This window comes from Dermacentor variabilis, chromosome 3 (assembly GCF_050947875.1).
Source record: "Dermacentor variabilis isolate Ectoservices chromosome 3, ASM5094787v1, whole genome shotgun sequence".
NCBI lineage: Eukaryota > Metazoa > Arthropoda > Arachnida > Ixodida > Ixodidae > Dermacentor > Dermacentor variabilis.
In genome coordinates, this window is record NC_134570.1 from 231588460 (window position 1) to 231604506 (window position 16047).

Genomic DNA, 16047 nt, shown 5'->3' on the forward strand with positions numbered 1-16047 from the left:
CGATCGCTCCATCCACTGTCTGTGACCGAGCCTTGTGTGATCTGATTGCATGCGTGCGCGACGCGAATAATGTAGAACTTTGTGAAAGGCGCGCGGGTCCCAGTGATTGGTCTGGAACATTCGATGATTGATGTACAAAAGCCGACGCGCTTGACCCGTTGATCAGATTTGGGCGATCGCCGACTGTGTTCGCCGTTGTCACCGTTCTTCAAGTGTTGCCTGTTTTTGTGGGCACAGGTTCGCCCAATAAATGCTGGTTTCGTCTTTCACACTATTACTACGTGTGTTCTTGATACGTCACTACCACGTGACAATATATAAACTATTGCCATCTTGTCTGGGGCCCTACAAGGCAAATATCAATGTACTGCATAGAATACAGAAAAAGGCTGTACGTTGTATACTCGATGTCCCTTACTTGACATATACTAGTCCTCTATTTGAAAAGCTCAAGTTGCTGTGAATGCCTAACATTTATGAAAATATGGTACTACGATATTATATGACCAATATTAAAAGAAACAACGACACCCTAACACATATTTCCAACTTAATAGGAAGACATAAGGAGGTCAGTACAAGGAGTTCTGAAATATGGAAACTACCAAGGCCTAGAACAGTTTATACTTATGAAATGCTACGTTTTCGACTACCCTACCATTTGAACAAGGCAAACATAAAGTAATGCTTATCTCTGGGCTAGGATAAACATATTTCTACATGCAAAGATATATATATATATATAGGCGTATGAATGTTCTTTGAACAGGTTCAATTCTTGTATAATGATGTTTTCTTTTTGTATTGTGCATATCGAATCTTTCTGTATATGTTACCGTATGAAATATTTTCATATATTGTGTCGTGATAGAGATCTACATAGCGCTGCATTTGTTTTATTATCTCTTGTGTATTTTGGGATGTATTTCATGACAAGCTGTATTTATGAGAATTACTCATCATGTAAGCTTTACTTTTTTGTAATGCTTGCTCATAGTTCTCCTATATAATGTGTTGCAGTTATTAGTGTGGAAATCGTATTTTTCCAATTTCTATTGTATTTAACCGTGCTAATCCTTTGTTGCATTTGTTGCTGCCTGTAAAACGCGGCCATGGACCACGTCAAGCCTTGCTGGCTTTTTGTCCACGGTCCTCAGCATCAGTTGTACGTTGAAATAAATTTGATTTGGCTTGATTTGATTAGACTACTGGACAATAGTGTTCAACGATCAGACTAATGAAGCGGATATCCAACAGAAGCTATGGCATCAAGGAGCGCACTCTTATTCGATTAATAGAAACATTCGTAGAGAGTCGTATAGTATATGTGATCCCTTACCTTAAGTTGTACGCTGCGGAAAAAGTCAAAATAGAATGCATACCTACAAGGGCGCATAAGTAAGCGTTGGGACTTCCAGCAAATTCGTCAAATGAGAAGTTCCTGGTGCTCGGCGTGTACAACAGATTAGACGAACTTGTTGAGGCCCAGAGAGTTGCACAGTATAAAAGATTCACACGGAGTTTGACTGGGAGACACATCGCAGAGGACATCGGAATAACCTACGAAGCACAGCATGGACTGCGCGGAGACACCTGATGGAAAACAAGCGAACGTCTCTCAATACCTCCAATCTCCAGAAACATGCACCTGGACTTTCACGAAGATAGAGGAATCGCAAGAGCGAGAGCCCTCCACAAAAGATTCCGTATTGCCAGGGACATGGTCTATGTGGATGCGGCGGAGTACACAAATAAACAGAGTATATCGATAGTTGCTACGAGTTCATAGGTAACTCGAGTGTTTTGGCACTGTAGAAATGGTACAGGTGGAGGTGCCAGAGGAGGCTGCCTGAGCACTGGCAATAGCCACCACGGAGACTAACTTCGTAGTCAGCGACTCCAAATCCGCCGTCAAGAACTATGCCGAAGGAAGAATTTCGCCGGAATGTTAACCAACTGTTGTAAAGACTGAGAGGTTCAAATTATATGGCACCCGCACAATCGTCCCTTCGTGGGAACGAGATAGGGCACGACCTCGCTCGAGCAAGTCACACGCAAATACCGGGACCGGAGAGAGACCGGATGACCAGCTTTAACGAGATTGTCAGGCACTATAAATTGGGAAGGGCCCGTTTCCCCTCGGCACACTCCTCGCTAACTAGACGGCAAGCGACGGCATGGCGCCTCCTACAAACAGATACATATCCTAACCCGGTGGGCTGCCACCGCTACAACCCGGACCTTTACTCGGATAGATGTAGATTCTGTCAAGAAAGGGCGCACCAACAACTTATGGTTTGGGCTTGTCCGCGGACACCCACACAGAGTAAAACACATAAGACCAGAGATGAGTGGGAGACCACGTTGCCAGCTGTGCACCGGAAGACCACCTGTGATCACCCCCCTCCCCTCATGGAGTATCATTAAATAAATAAATAAATAAATAAATAAATAAATAAATAAATAAATAAACAATCCAGCTGGCCGAAAATGCCGCCAAGGCCCAAGGGCTCAGGGCCGTCATCTAGGTAGAGAGGTCAAGGTTTCATAAATCGGCTGTTCTAAAATAAAGTTTACTAGTCGACCTCCATGTTTGCAAAGGTTTTCGCCATAATTCAACAAAGCGCTGAGCGGTTGGAAAAGCAGCAGGGCACCATAGTCTCGCGCTTAGATGACTTGGAAGACAGATCAACGCGCAATAACTTCGTTTTTTTACGGCATACCCGTATTCCGTGAGTCATGGCTGCAAACTGAACAGAAGACTCTGGATGCCCTGTCGTCAGTGGTAGAAAATGCCTTACCATCAAACTCACTTGAACGGGTGCATCGAATCAGCAGTTCTTCAACTACAAAGTGTCGTACGGTTATAATAAAGCTATCACACTTTAAAATTCGGGAGAGCATACTTTCATCGCGCAACCAGCTCAAAGGTAGTAACATTTGAGTATCAGAGGACCTCTGGCCTACGACAAGGCTGCTGGAAAAAAGCTTATCGAATTTGGTAAAAACCAGCCTAATTCTTCCTCATTTAAATTACATTTTAACAAGCTTTTCAATGATAAGCAATTATTTATGTATGATCCAGGAAGTGACAGCGTTAAGCGAGCTAAAAGTGGGTTCCAAATCAGGCAAGCGCACCTGACAATCTGCGTCGTCACCCTATTGCATGGAATTGCGCGAGGGGCAATGGCGTATCCTTAAAGGGACCCTGAAACAATTTTGATGATTTTGTACTCACGTACTAAGTCGTTAGAGCAGGTCCTTCTGATCATTAATTGACGCATGTAAGTGCTCGGCGTAAAGCGTGTAATTTATTATAGAGTTTTAAATGTGTAACTCGCGGCCGATTGCAGCAAGCTCCTCGGAGGAATTTTCAGCCGCCCCTACCCGTATGGCATAATTCACTCAAGTGACGTCATGTGGGCTTGCTATGTGATTGGCTGCCCAGGGAGGGTCATCTATAATTTTTCTACCTTTATTGTGAACAAATGATGTTCGTACTAGTTGGAATGGTAGTTAATTTGTTTCTATCGAAAGGAAGAAACAGAAAGAAAGTGCAGAAGAGCAATTTCTCACTACACTTAAGCACTTCCGGCACACAGCAAGCATCGTCTGCTTGTGTTACAACGTGCTCCGTTTGGACGAGAGTTTCGCGGTCAGAGTCGGTCTCAGTCTTTTCGCGATCACTATGATTCGACTGATGCGTTGTGGCCTGCAAAGGTAGCGACTGGCAATATGTCAAGCTGCGAAATCGTGTCCCTCTGCCAGGCAGCAGTTGAGCAGACATGCTGCAGCGCATCAGACTGCCGCTATCCAATCGGCGCCAGGATTTGAGCGCTTGCGGCTGTCACTTTACACCGGAATAATACTAACGCAATAGCGTTTCGCGAGTACGGTATTAGGGTAAACGCAAGCTCAAGGGGACAGGGCCTCGCCGTGTCCCCTTGTGTGTCGCTTCACGTAATGAGCAGAAGCGCAAATGTGAATTGTCTGCACGGTGCAGCCACTTGGTGGCACAGTGATCAACCACACACTAGCGAAATTTATTGTTATTTGCTGCTGGTGTAAATTTTTCGCACGAGTCTAAAGGTTAACACGTGCCTATTGTGAATGTTCAAAATGCTTTACACTTGGTTAGAGCAATATTAGCTCTTTGTTTGGCTAGTTAAGCTCTGCGCCAACGGGTGGCTTGACCGTGCAGACCGATCAGGCATCTCACGTACGTCTACGCTAAAGCTCCTTCATCAGCTTGAGCTTATGCCTCCCCCGTTCCGTCGAAACGCCCAGCTAGCCTGTGGTTACCGGAATACCAGACACGTTCGGCGCTGCGACAGAATGCTCGCAACGCACGCTGCTTCGATAGCTCTCGCTTGGGGTCGACTGCCAAGCAGCTGGCGGAGAGTTGGGAGAGGCTTCGCGCACTCGCTCCTACAGAACCGGAAGTCGACGATTCGACGTGCCAGTGAAGGCGGAGCTTAGCTCCGATCACTCGGCGGACAAGCTGAGGAGAAAATGCACGACTATGGAGGAGGGTAACATGCAATGATCCGTAGGTATCCTAATATGAGGCGTTTCACGCAAAATGTGGGGCTAATGAATAACTTTAGCTGTACCCTACGCGTCTACAAAATTTGTCCGAACCGTTTCAGGGTCCCTTTAAAACCAGAAGCCTTTGTGCTTGTTGCTAACGCTAGAAGTCTGTTTCGCAAATGCCAGGAAGTTGAATAGCTCTTCGACAGATGTAATGCTGGTATTATTGCATCGACGGAAACGTGGATACAACCTGAAGTGCAAGATTGCGAAATGTTTCAGTTGTCTCGATTTCGCATCTTCTGTCGCAATCGCACTTCTCGCAAAGGCCGAGGCGTACTACTCGTATTTCAAAGTCCTTGAAAAGTCATGAAGTTCGCATTCACTGTAACCTGGAAGCTATGTGCGCTTGCGTTGATATCGGTTACCGTAAAATTACGATCGCTGTTTGCTAGAGCGCTCCATCCTTATCAAGATCCGCCCGGGTTCGTGAACGAGGAGTGGCTCGAGACACCCTGCGTTAGACACTCAGCAGCGTGGTGGTGATGAACGATGACTGACCACCAAACAGCTGTGCTCGTCTGTGTTTATTTGGTACGGTGACCAATGTTGCCCACCAAGACTGGCGGGCCAATGATGAGTATGCCCGAGGGGCTTTACGTGCTTGCTACAATCCTGCGTATCCATTTTTACCACTGAGATTCATGATTTCCTTAACACCCTCACTTTGCGGCGTCCTTCAGATCCCATTAAAGTATTGTGGGATATCAACTTCCTCAAGATGTGCTATATTGCTGATCCTCCGTTGCGATCGCACTGCTCGCACAGGCGGAGGCGGACCACTCGCGACGTCAAAGTGCTTGCAATGCCATCAAGTCTACATTCAAAGTAACCTGGAAGCTGTGTGCGGTTGCATTGATATCGGTTACCGTAAAATTGCGATCGCTTTTTGCTGGAGCGCTCCATCCTTATGACGATCCGTCCGGGTTCGTGAACGAGGAGTGGCTCGAGGCACCACCCCCTGTTAGACAGACGCTCCGCAGCGTGGTGGTGATGAACGATGACTGACCGCCAAACAGCTGTGCTCGTCGATGTTCATTTAGTACGGTGACCAAAGTTTCCCACCGAGCCTGACGGGTCAACAATGAGTATTCCCGAGGGGGCTTCACATGCTTGTTACACTCCTTCCTATCCATTTTCACTACTGAGCTTCACGATTTGTTAACACCCTTAGTTTGCGGCATCCTCCAAACCCTATTAAAGTATTGGGGCATATCAACTTCCCCAAGATACGCTAGATTACTGATCCTCCGTTGCGATCGCACTGCTCGCAAAGGCGGTTGCGAACTACTCGCTATTTCAATGTCGCTGCAAAGCCATCGATTCCACATTCACAGTAACCTGGTAGTTTGGTGCGCTTGCGTTGATATCGGTAACCATAAAATTAAGGTCGCTGCTTGGTACAGTGCTCCACCCTTGTGACAATCCTCCCGGGTTCGTGAACGATGTGGGCTGGAGGCACCCTCCGTTAGGCAGACGCTCCGCAGCGTGGTGGGGATGAACGATAACTGACAGCCGAGGGACTACGCTCGTCGGTGTTTATTTAGTGCGGTTTCCAATGTTGCCCACCGAGCCCAGTGGGCCAACAAAGAGTATACCGGAGGGGGCTTTACATCATTGTGACAATCCTACCTATATATTTTCACAACTAAGCTTTACGATGTGCTTAACACCCTTACAATCCAGCATTCTTCAAACCCCAATATCGTATTGGGGGATATCGACGTCTCCAAGATACGCTTGATAACTGATCCTTCGTTGCGATCACACTGCTCGCAAAACGGGGGCGTACTCCTCGCTATTTCAAAATTCCTGCAATGACAATTCCACATTCACTGTATAATGCAAGGTATGTGCGCTTGCGTTGATAGCGGTTACGCTAAAATTACGATTGTTGTTTGATAAGCGCTCCATCCTACCAATCTACTTTCACCGCTGAGCCTCACGATGTGCTTAACACGTTTACTTTACGGCATCCTTTATACCCCCATTATATATTTTGGGGATTTAAGCATCCCCAAGATATGGTGGACTACTGATTCTCCACACTGATATTCATTTTCTTCACAAACTAGTGACTTTCTTGATCTATGCGCTTTGTTTTCCCGAGCACAAGTGCTATTGGAACCAACTAGGATATCAGACAGCGCTGCTAACCTCATTGACTTAATTTTACGCTTTCATCCTGTCACCGTTACTGTAGACAGGCCAGCAGTTGGGCGAACAACGAGTTTATTGCGGTTGGGCAAGTTCATATATACAGAAGCCAACGTGACGTAACAGATCACGGGATTACTGGTGCGCCGTGACGACTGCAGATTCAGCCGTGCTACATCTCCCCTTTACTGGGAGACAAATTAATTATGCCTTTCAGGTTGCGGGTATCGACAGGGCTTGTGGCGAGTCCTCGTGCTTCTGCGTAGCTCTTGGGAAGAGTGGTCTTCTCTTGAACCCTCTCCGGGAGCCGTTGCTGGACTATCTTCACGATGGGTCGGAAAGCCCCGCAGGTGTTCTCTTGTGCGCCTGATTTCTCGACCATCATCCGTTCTCAGGATCGCTGAACGGGGCGTGTTGGCTGGCCTCAAAAGAATAGCAGGCGACCAGGTTCGCTGGAGGGTGTCGTATGTAGTGACTGGCTGGCCTGGAGAGAGGGGTGGTAGGCGCCTGGTTCCGCGGTTATAATATACCTTCTGGCGTTGACGGATCTCCTGGAGCCGGCTGTGAACGGCTTTGCTTGATACTGCCTCTGGTACTAGGTGGCTGGTGGGCACAGGCAGCAAGGTCCTCGTTTGCCGTCCCATGAGTCTCTGCACAGGTGACTTTAGAATATCATCTCTGGGGGTGTTGCGCCATTCGAGCAACGCCATATGAAAGTCAACTCGGTTACGTGAACATTTCTTTAGAAGCTTCTTGGCCTCTTGTACTGCTCTTTCCGTCATACCATTAGAGCGGGGATGATACGGACTTGACGTAACATGGGCAACGCCTAGCTTCAGCAGGAAATCTTTGAAAAACGCGCTGGTGAACGGTGGTCCGTTATCACTGCAGAGCTTAAGCGGTAAGCCATGTGTGGAGAACAGCTCTGCGCACCATGACGTCAGAGCGCTAGCAGTGCTCTGACGGAGTTCCCGGATCTCAAAAAAGAAAGAATAGAAGTCCACAATTACAGCAAATTCGCGGCCCTCATGGAAGAACAGGTCCATGCCAACGAATTCCCAGGGCAGCTTTGGGATGTCGTGGCAGTAAAGAGGGATTTTCGTGTTTCGCGGCTGGTATTTCTGGCAGACAGCGCAATTTTGGCAAAACTGCTCTATGTCATGCGACATTTTTGGCCAGTACATAACGTCTCTTGCCCGTGCCTTCATTTTTTTCGCTCCCGGGTGCGCAGCGTGAAGCAGCAGCAAAATTTCTCGCTTTTTTGAAGATGGTATGACTACCTTGTTGCTGCGAAATACAAGGCCGTCTTGCGCATGCAGCTCTTCTTTGTAGGACCAGTACGGACGCACATTTTCGGGTACCTCGCTTCTTTCTGGCCAGCTTGTTTCGGCGTAACCTCGAAGCTTGACGAGAGCAGGATCTTCATTGGTGGCCGCAAGAAGATCCCTCAGGCGCTGTTGCGAAGCTGAAATGCAATCAAGCACATTTACTTGAAATTGCTCAGTTTCTTCTCGCAAGAGTTTCTTGCTAGGGAATCTAGATAAGGCGTCAGCCAAAAACAGTTCTTTCCCTGGCTTGTAGGTCAGCTTTATAGGATATCGCTGCAAAGTCAAACGCATGCGCTGCAGGCGAAGTGGACACTGATATAGTGGTTTGCTAAATATAGGCACCAAGGGGCGGTGATCAGTTTCGACTGTTACGCTTTCCTGGCCGAAGATGTAATCATGAAACTTGATGCAGCCATGCACTATCGCCAATGTTTCTTTCTCAATTTGTGCGTAGCGTTGCTGCGCCTCTGTTAGTGACCGTGACGAGAAAGCGACGGGGCGGCCATCTTGAATAAGCACTGCACCAACTCCCATTTGGCTCGCGTCGACGGAAAGGGTGACCGGCTTAGTTGCATCGAAAAAGGAAAGGATTGGTGCGTTAACTAAGCTCTCACGCAACATTTCATAGCTTCGTTGCTGAGCCTCGGTCCAAACCCAGGCAATGTCCTTGCGCAGCAATGTTCTCAGTGGTGCAGTCACGACGGACATGTTGGGAATGAAACGTTGCACATAATTCATCATGCCTAGAAAGACTTGGAGTTCCTTACTGTTCTTTGGCTCTTTCATTTCCAGTATGTCGTTCACTCGACCAGGGTCTAGGCGGAGGCCTTCTGTGCTAAGGATGTGCCCTAGGTAGCGGACTTCGGGCTGCAAAAAGGTGCATTTCTTGAGGTTTAGCTTGAGGTTGTTTTCGAGACAGCGTGCCAACAAAAGCGACAGGTGGTGGTCATGCTCGTCCTTCGTGCGGCCCCAAAGTAGTATGTCATCCATTACCACGGCTACGCACGGTAAGCCTTCCAGCAAGCGATGCATAGCTGCTTGGAATATTTCTGGAGCTGACGCAATGCCGAAGGGCATTCGAAGAAACCGATATCGCCCATACGGCGTGCTCATCGTACATAGTTTAGAGCTTGATTCAGAGAGTTTAATTTGCCAAAATCCCGATGCTGCGTCGAGTGTTGAGAAGTACTTAGCACCGGACAGTTGCGAGGCTGCGTCTTCTAGGGTTGGCATTGGGTAATGTTCGCGCAGCAGCACTTTATTAAGCGCCGTAGGGTCCAAGCAAATTCTAACCTTGTCCTTCTTAACAACTGTAACCATATGGCTAGACCACTCCGTAGGCTCGGTTACCTTTGTTATGACGCCTTGTGCTTCCATACGCTGTAGCTCAGCCGTGACTTTGTCCTGAAGAGCAACAGGAACTCTTCTTGCTGGAACGACGACGCCCACAGAGTGTGGCTTGAGCTTCATGTCGTACTCGAAATCTTTTAGCTGCCCGAGTCCCTCGAAGACGTCTGCAAAAGGCTGCGCTGGAGGGTACAGTTCATGCTGTATGTGTTGCATACGGTATATGAAGCCGAGACTTTCAGCTGCTGCGCCACTCAAAGTGGCAGGGACGTCTTGTTCGACAATAAAAAACGTTTGTTCCTTGGTTCTGTCATTTGCTGAAAGTATCAATTGGACTTTCGCATGCGCGGCTGTTGTGTGGCCAAAAAATGCTGTGAGCTTGACATTGCAGGCTTGTTGAGGCTTTTTTGGCAGCTTTGCAACGTCGCTTCTTGAAATGACACAACAATTGGCGCCTGTGTCTAGCTTGCACATGATGGGATGGCCCTCGATGTCGACCGTTGCGCTCCAGTGATCGGTGGTTATCGCACCGATAGTCAACGTTTGCAAAAAAAATTCGTCGTCTTCGGTTCGTAACCCTCGCATTTGTTGGTTGGCACTGCGCGGAAAGTTGGACGACTTGCATGCTCGAGCGAAATGGTTCAGCCTTCCGCACTTACGGCATGTTTTTCCTTTTGCAGGGCACGTGTCACTGCGGTGCATTTTACCCCGGCATTTGTAGCAAATGTTTTTTCTTGTTGCTACCGCGTTTACTATGGTGCCTTCGATGGCGCCCGTAGCTTCACTTATCTCACGAAAGTGCTCTTTGCCTTGTTCTTGCGCGCGGCAAATATCGACCGTCTTTTGGTACGTCGGGTTTTCCGCGATCAGTCTTTGCTGTAGGCTCTTATCCTGAGTGCCCAAAATAATTCTGCTACGCAACATGCGGTCTTCAAGTTCCCCAAATTCACAGTTCTTCGCTAACACACGCAGTTCTGTTAGCCATTCGTTAAACGTCTCGCCTTCTTTTTGGTTCCTTGAACCAAAACGAAATTCTTGGAATGTTAAGTTCGTTGCAGGCTTGTAATGCTCCTCAAATTTCTTAATCAGAACTTCAACGTCATTCCTGTCTTCCGCTTCCTCGAACTTGAAGGTACTGTACGACTTCCTAGCCTCTTCGCCTATGGTAACTAGCAACGTGGCTGCTTGAACGTCTTTTGGCTGCTTGTTCAATTGCGTAGCAGTGGAAAACAGCAGAAACTCACTTTTCCAAGTTATCCAGGCAATCGAACGGTCGTGCGATGCATCCATAGACTTCGGGGGCGGTAGTAGAGCGGACGCCATCGACATATCGGCTGGGTTCCGCTGCCACCATGTAGACAGGCCAGCAGTTGGGCGAACAACGAGTTTATTGCGGTTGGGCAAGTTCATATATACAGAAGCCAACGTGACGTAACAGATCACGGGATTACTGGTGCGCCGTGACGACTGCAGATTCAGCCGTGCTACAGTTACCAATGTTTCATGCTTACCGGACACAAGCAATTACTTGCGTCTTTCTTTCAATATATTATATACTTTGTTAAAACTAGTTATTGAAAAAGAAATAATTTACCCCTGATAAGGCAAATTATCGCGCTATATATTTTTAGCAAGCTAATTTTTTTGATGAGTTCCTAAGCCAATTTGATGATCGCACGGTTGATGAGAAATTGACCGTTTCCAATAATAATATATATGAGTTCACCGAGCAGTTTATTCGGTTAAGTATAATATCCTGCAATATGTAGAAGCCCTGGCTCAACTCCAAGATAAAAAGGCTTTCCAACCGAAAAGAACGACTGTATCGAATATCGAATAAAAGTGCTCTGACATCGAAATGGGATCCTTATAATGGGGCGAACAGTACTTACACAGAGGCTATAAATCTCGCCAAAACGGCATTCCAAGTACTCACCTGGCGCAGAATGCTCGCAAATGACCCTAAAAGGTTTTGGCGTGTAATAACAATTGCAAAGATAATTCGATAATGCTGATTGAATCCAGTGGTTCACCGGTACCTGATGATGTATGTACTCATGTCCTTAATTCTGTGTTCTTTAACAACTTTGTCATATATACTGACCCTGTGCTCCCAACTCTTGAGTGGTGTAGTTACTCGCCGATGTACTTTATTATCAGTGAACCTCTTGGTGTGGAAAACGTAATTAAAGATCCGAAGCTGTCATGAAGTCCTGGTGCTGATCTGGTTAACGTCAAATTTCTGAAAAATACTGTTGTTTATTCGTCTTTTCTGGTTTCAAAATTTTTTAAGCAATCTTTAGATATCCATCAGCTACTTGCAAATTGAGAGGTCGGGAAGATGGTGCCACTTCACGAGTTCCGTAGCAAAATTTCGCCCCTCAACTACCGCCCCATTTCCCTGACGAGCATTCCATGCAAGGTTCTTGAACATATATTGTGCTCGCATTCAGCAAAGCACTTGGACAATTATTCATTTTTCACAAAAGCACAAGATGGTTTCCGAAAGAACTTCTCTTGCGAAATCAACATCTTTACAGTCTTCATCTTATTTTCGCCAAAGGTTATTTCGCACACTGTGTTTTCTCTGATTTTGTCAAGGCCTTCGACAAATCGTGTCATAAATTGTTTCTATTTAAACTTATTACACATAGTCTTGACCCTAACCTGCTCGCATGGCTTGAACATTTGCTCCTTAATCAGTCACATTATGTTTTGTGAAGTAACCATATGTCCCCATTTAATCCCGTAGACTCTGGTGCGCCACAAGGATCATTGCTGGCCCTCTTCTTTCTTTAATTTACATGAACGATTTACCCAATGATGTTTTTTCTTATATTTACCCTTTTGCAAATGACTGTTATCCTCCATGATATCTCAGACAAATCTGATAAAAATTCGTACAAGACTATATAAACGCTATATCTAACACGTAAAAGACGGGGAATGCGGGAGATGGAGATTCAAGACGATGAGCAAAACGTGAACAAGGTGAATGCAGGAGCCAACGTTTCGACAAGTGGACTTGTCTTCTTCAAGGCGACGTATGCTTTCCTCGCCACAGTATAGACCGTTTCATCGGGCGAGGAGAATAGGTCGCGCGGAGAGCATTTCCTCCTCTCTGCCTTGGGCGATCCGTCGCGGCGCTGCTTGAAAATATTGCTGTCCCGAGCTGCGGAACGATTTCGAGATGTTTTAGATGGTACTTTGGGAAATTTTACGCCATGTCCGTTCATATAAGGTCGTCAGGGAAGCCTTTCGGTGGATCGGTAACTACAGTAGGCGGAAATATCTCTTGGGGGCGCAAAAATGTGACGCGCTTTGTCAGCCGCGGTGTACGGACATTATCAGTCGCGGTGTGTGTATGTGTTGTGAACTATTTAGCTCCTCCCCCCCCCCCCCCCGAAATCGGTTTTAATTCTACAAAGAAAACCAGTGTCTCTGTATTAGCAGCATGAAATGGTAAATTTGCTCACTATCTAATCGCTTGGCGTAGGGAGTAAAATATAAAGCATAAGAGCGCATGCTCGTGCACGGCCAACCTAGTTAGGCATCCACGAAACATCTAAGCGGCAGGCGCTATCAAATATTTGTGATGCACCGGCATCGTTCTCGCGCATTTCAAGTCTAGTAGGCTTCAAATTACCATAGTCTACGCTAGCCTTCCTGCATGAGGCCGATGGCGCTGCTCAACACAGCGACCACTGCAGGTTGGTGAACCAGCACAATACATAAGTAAGCCGTGCGCTTCGGCATTGCCGTTTTGGCCTGCATACAGCCATAATATATGAGAGGGATCGCATAAAAAGAATGCGATGCCTACTTTTGGGGACAAAATTTCCGTAATACGTGTGAGTGCGTCGTAGAGAATGGAACGAACAGAACCGAAAAAAAAATTTCGGTTGTCATCCACTTTCTCGAAAAAGCAAGATAAAACGGGCTAACGCCGCAGTAGGACCTCGCATAGTCACGCCGCCCAACGTTTATAAATATGTAACCCCTGATGCCGTATGCTGGGACAATGCGGTATACAGAACAATGGTATATGTAATCCAGTACCTACCACTGCTTAGGACGCTCGCGCAGTTCGTAAACAGTCCCTTTGCTGGACAAGCTTAATTCAGACTGTAAGGTATGCTGCTATTACTTGCCAAAACTATCTTATTTAGGGGCGGAAACCTCATCCATCGAACCAAGTAGTCACGCAATGTAACCTGCAGCGAACAGTTTGAACGCTTGTCAAAGTATAACAGCCCAACTCCTATCGTATCAGAACGGCACCCACGCTGTTACGATTGTCGCGTATGTTTCATGACTCCTAAACCGCAGCTTAGGAATAGAGTATAATATTGCAATAAGGTCACATTAGTGATTTGAACATTCAGAAATACACAATTGATCTCCGAGGCTGATTGTAGGCTCAAATATGCGCGCGCACGTCGCGCTGCGTGTTCCGTCCACCTCAACGCCAGCAGAAATTCCGGCCATGACGCCTTAAACCACTTCAGCACGTGTCACAGAACTGTTTACCACGTGGAAAACGCGCGTCATTCTAAACAGACCGCACGACCGCGAAAACAAACGCCAGAACCTACCACCGAGCGTATACCTGCCGTGCAAAAAACCGCTTTCACCCAAGCCAGTATGGCGCTGCTCATAGGCGGTGCCACTGCGTTCACAATATGGCGGCGCCTACCAAAAAACGGTCTAATATAGGTGGGGTTCTTCTAAAGTGGAGAGGGTGTGAGGCGGGAGGATGAGGAAACGAGGGAAAATGTGTTAGCGTGTTGAATTGAGGATACAGGAACGCTGTGTACAAGGTCAAAGCCAGGGCCCTCCCCCCTCCCCGCTCTGTCAATACACGCGTGGTAGCCGGCGTGTCCAAAGTGTCTGACACGCCGGCTGACAAAAAAAGGAAGGAAAGGAAAAAAAAAAGGGGGGGGATACGCCAAGAACTCAAACTAAGTGTTGTTGCCTATAGCTTGAAGTTTAGCATAGCGAATAGATTCTAAAGCTCCCTTTGAAATGTTTATGCCTATTGGTTGCAATGTCTTGAACTTATGGATAAGGTATGATTCTCTGTATTTTCTTTCTCGTTCAGAATGGAAATTTGACTGTAAGATGTAGAGTTTAAGTTCATCAAAGTTACGACCTGGTTGGTTGAATGCTCGGCGACGGCTTTGGGAAGCTCTTTAGCTGTGTCCGCGGGATGTCCATTTAACCTGACGTTCATTGATTGTCCTGTTTCACCGATATATTGTTTCTTACAGAAGGAACAATTAAGCATATAAATCACATCCGAACTTGTACAAGTGAGGCTAGATTTGACTTCATGTGTATACCTATTTGCGGTGCTTTTAATTTTAATGTCACTTTGAAGGTGCCAGCAGGTTTTGCACCTAGGGCAACAATATGCTTTTATTACGGGGGAATGCTGTTTGCTGACTTTTCCGTGCACTAACATGTCTTTAAAGTTCTTGTTTCGGCGATAGGTAACCCTGGGCACATCCGGGAACGCTTTTCGCAGACGCTCGTTACTTGATAATATTGGGTGGTATTTTCTTAGGATGTTGTTTATGTTTGGGAGTGCATTAGAATATTTTGTTATAAAGGCCGGCGGTCTGTCAGATTGTAATGTGGGCTGTCTCTTCGCCAATTCCGACTGTCTCTCCAATCTTGACGCGGCATCATAAGCTCTATCGAGAATAACTTGGGGATAGTTCGTTTCTGCTAGCGTTGTTCTCGATAGTTGCTCTCTACAGAGCTCTCTATATAGACAGACCGGGTTCGGGGGAAGGGTGCCCTGACTTTGACCTTGTACACAGCGTTCCTTTATTCTCAATTCGACATGTTAACACATTTTCCCTCGTTTCCTCATCCTCCCGCCTCACACCCTCTCCCCTTTATAAGAACCCCACCTATATATACTGTGGCGCGGAAAGCATACGTCGCCTTGAAAAAAAGTCCACTTGTCGAAACGTGGCTCCAGCATTCACCTTCTTCACGTTTTGCTCATATCTAGCAGGTGTGACATATGATTAATGCCACTTATCGTAACTAAATGTAAGTGTACCTGTTTATCTCCAAGCAATGGAGATATTCCGTCGAACTATTACCTTAATAATACTTCCCTAGAAGTCGTAACCTCCTATAACTACCTAGGCGTGCACGGAACTTCGTCACTTTCCTGGTCGTTGCACATCTATAAGGTAAGTAACAATACCAAACGCATGCTAGGTTATCTTCGCGGAAATTTGTCTTCTGCTCCTGCATCAGTAAAATTATTCATATACAAAAACGCGTATTAGGAGTAAAATGGAGTGTGCCCCATCCATGTCCGACCCGCACCTCGAAACCCTTATTCAATTACTTGAAGTAATCGAGAACAATGCCGCGCATTTCATTTATAGCCATTATAGCCGCGCATCAAGAGTAACTGCCATGAAAAATTCTTTACTACTTGCTCCTCTTTCACGTAAGTGATTTCGCCTTGCTTTATTTATTAAACTTTATTTCCACACTTGCTACGTGCGCGATTAGCGTATCATCTCCGACCTACATTTCCTGTCGCATTGATTATAGCCATGAGGTCGGAATATTTCAATGCCATGCGAGAACCTGTCAC

The 16047-nt window shown here is 46.5% G+C and overlaps 1 protein-coding gene across 6 annotated transcripts in view; it reads left to right on the forward strand.

Annotated features, from left to right (window-relative positions):
- LOC142576703 (calcium-activated chloride channel regulator 1-like) overlaps positions 1-16047 on the forward strand; it is a 388135-nt gene that overhangs the window by 25889 nt on the left and 346199 nt on the right. The gene's annotated exons all lie outside the window — the stretch shown is intronic.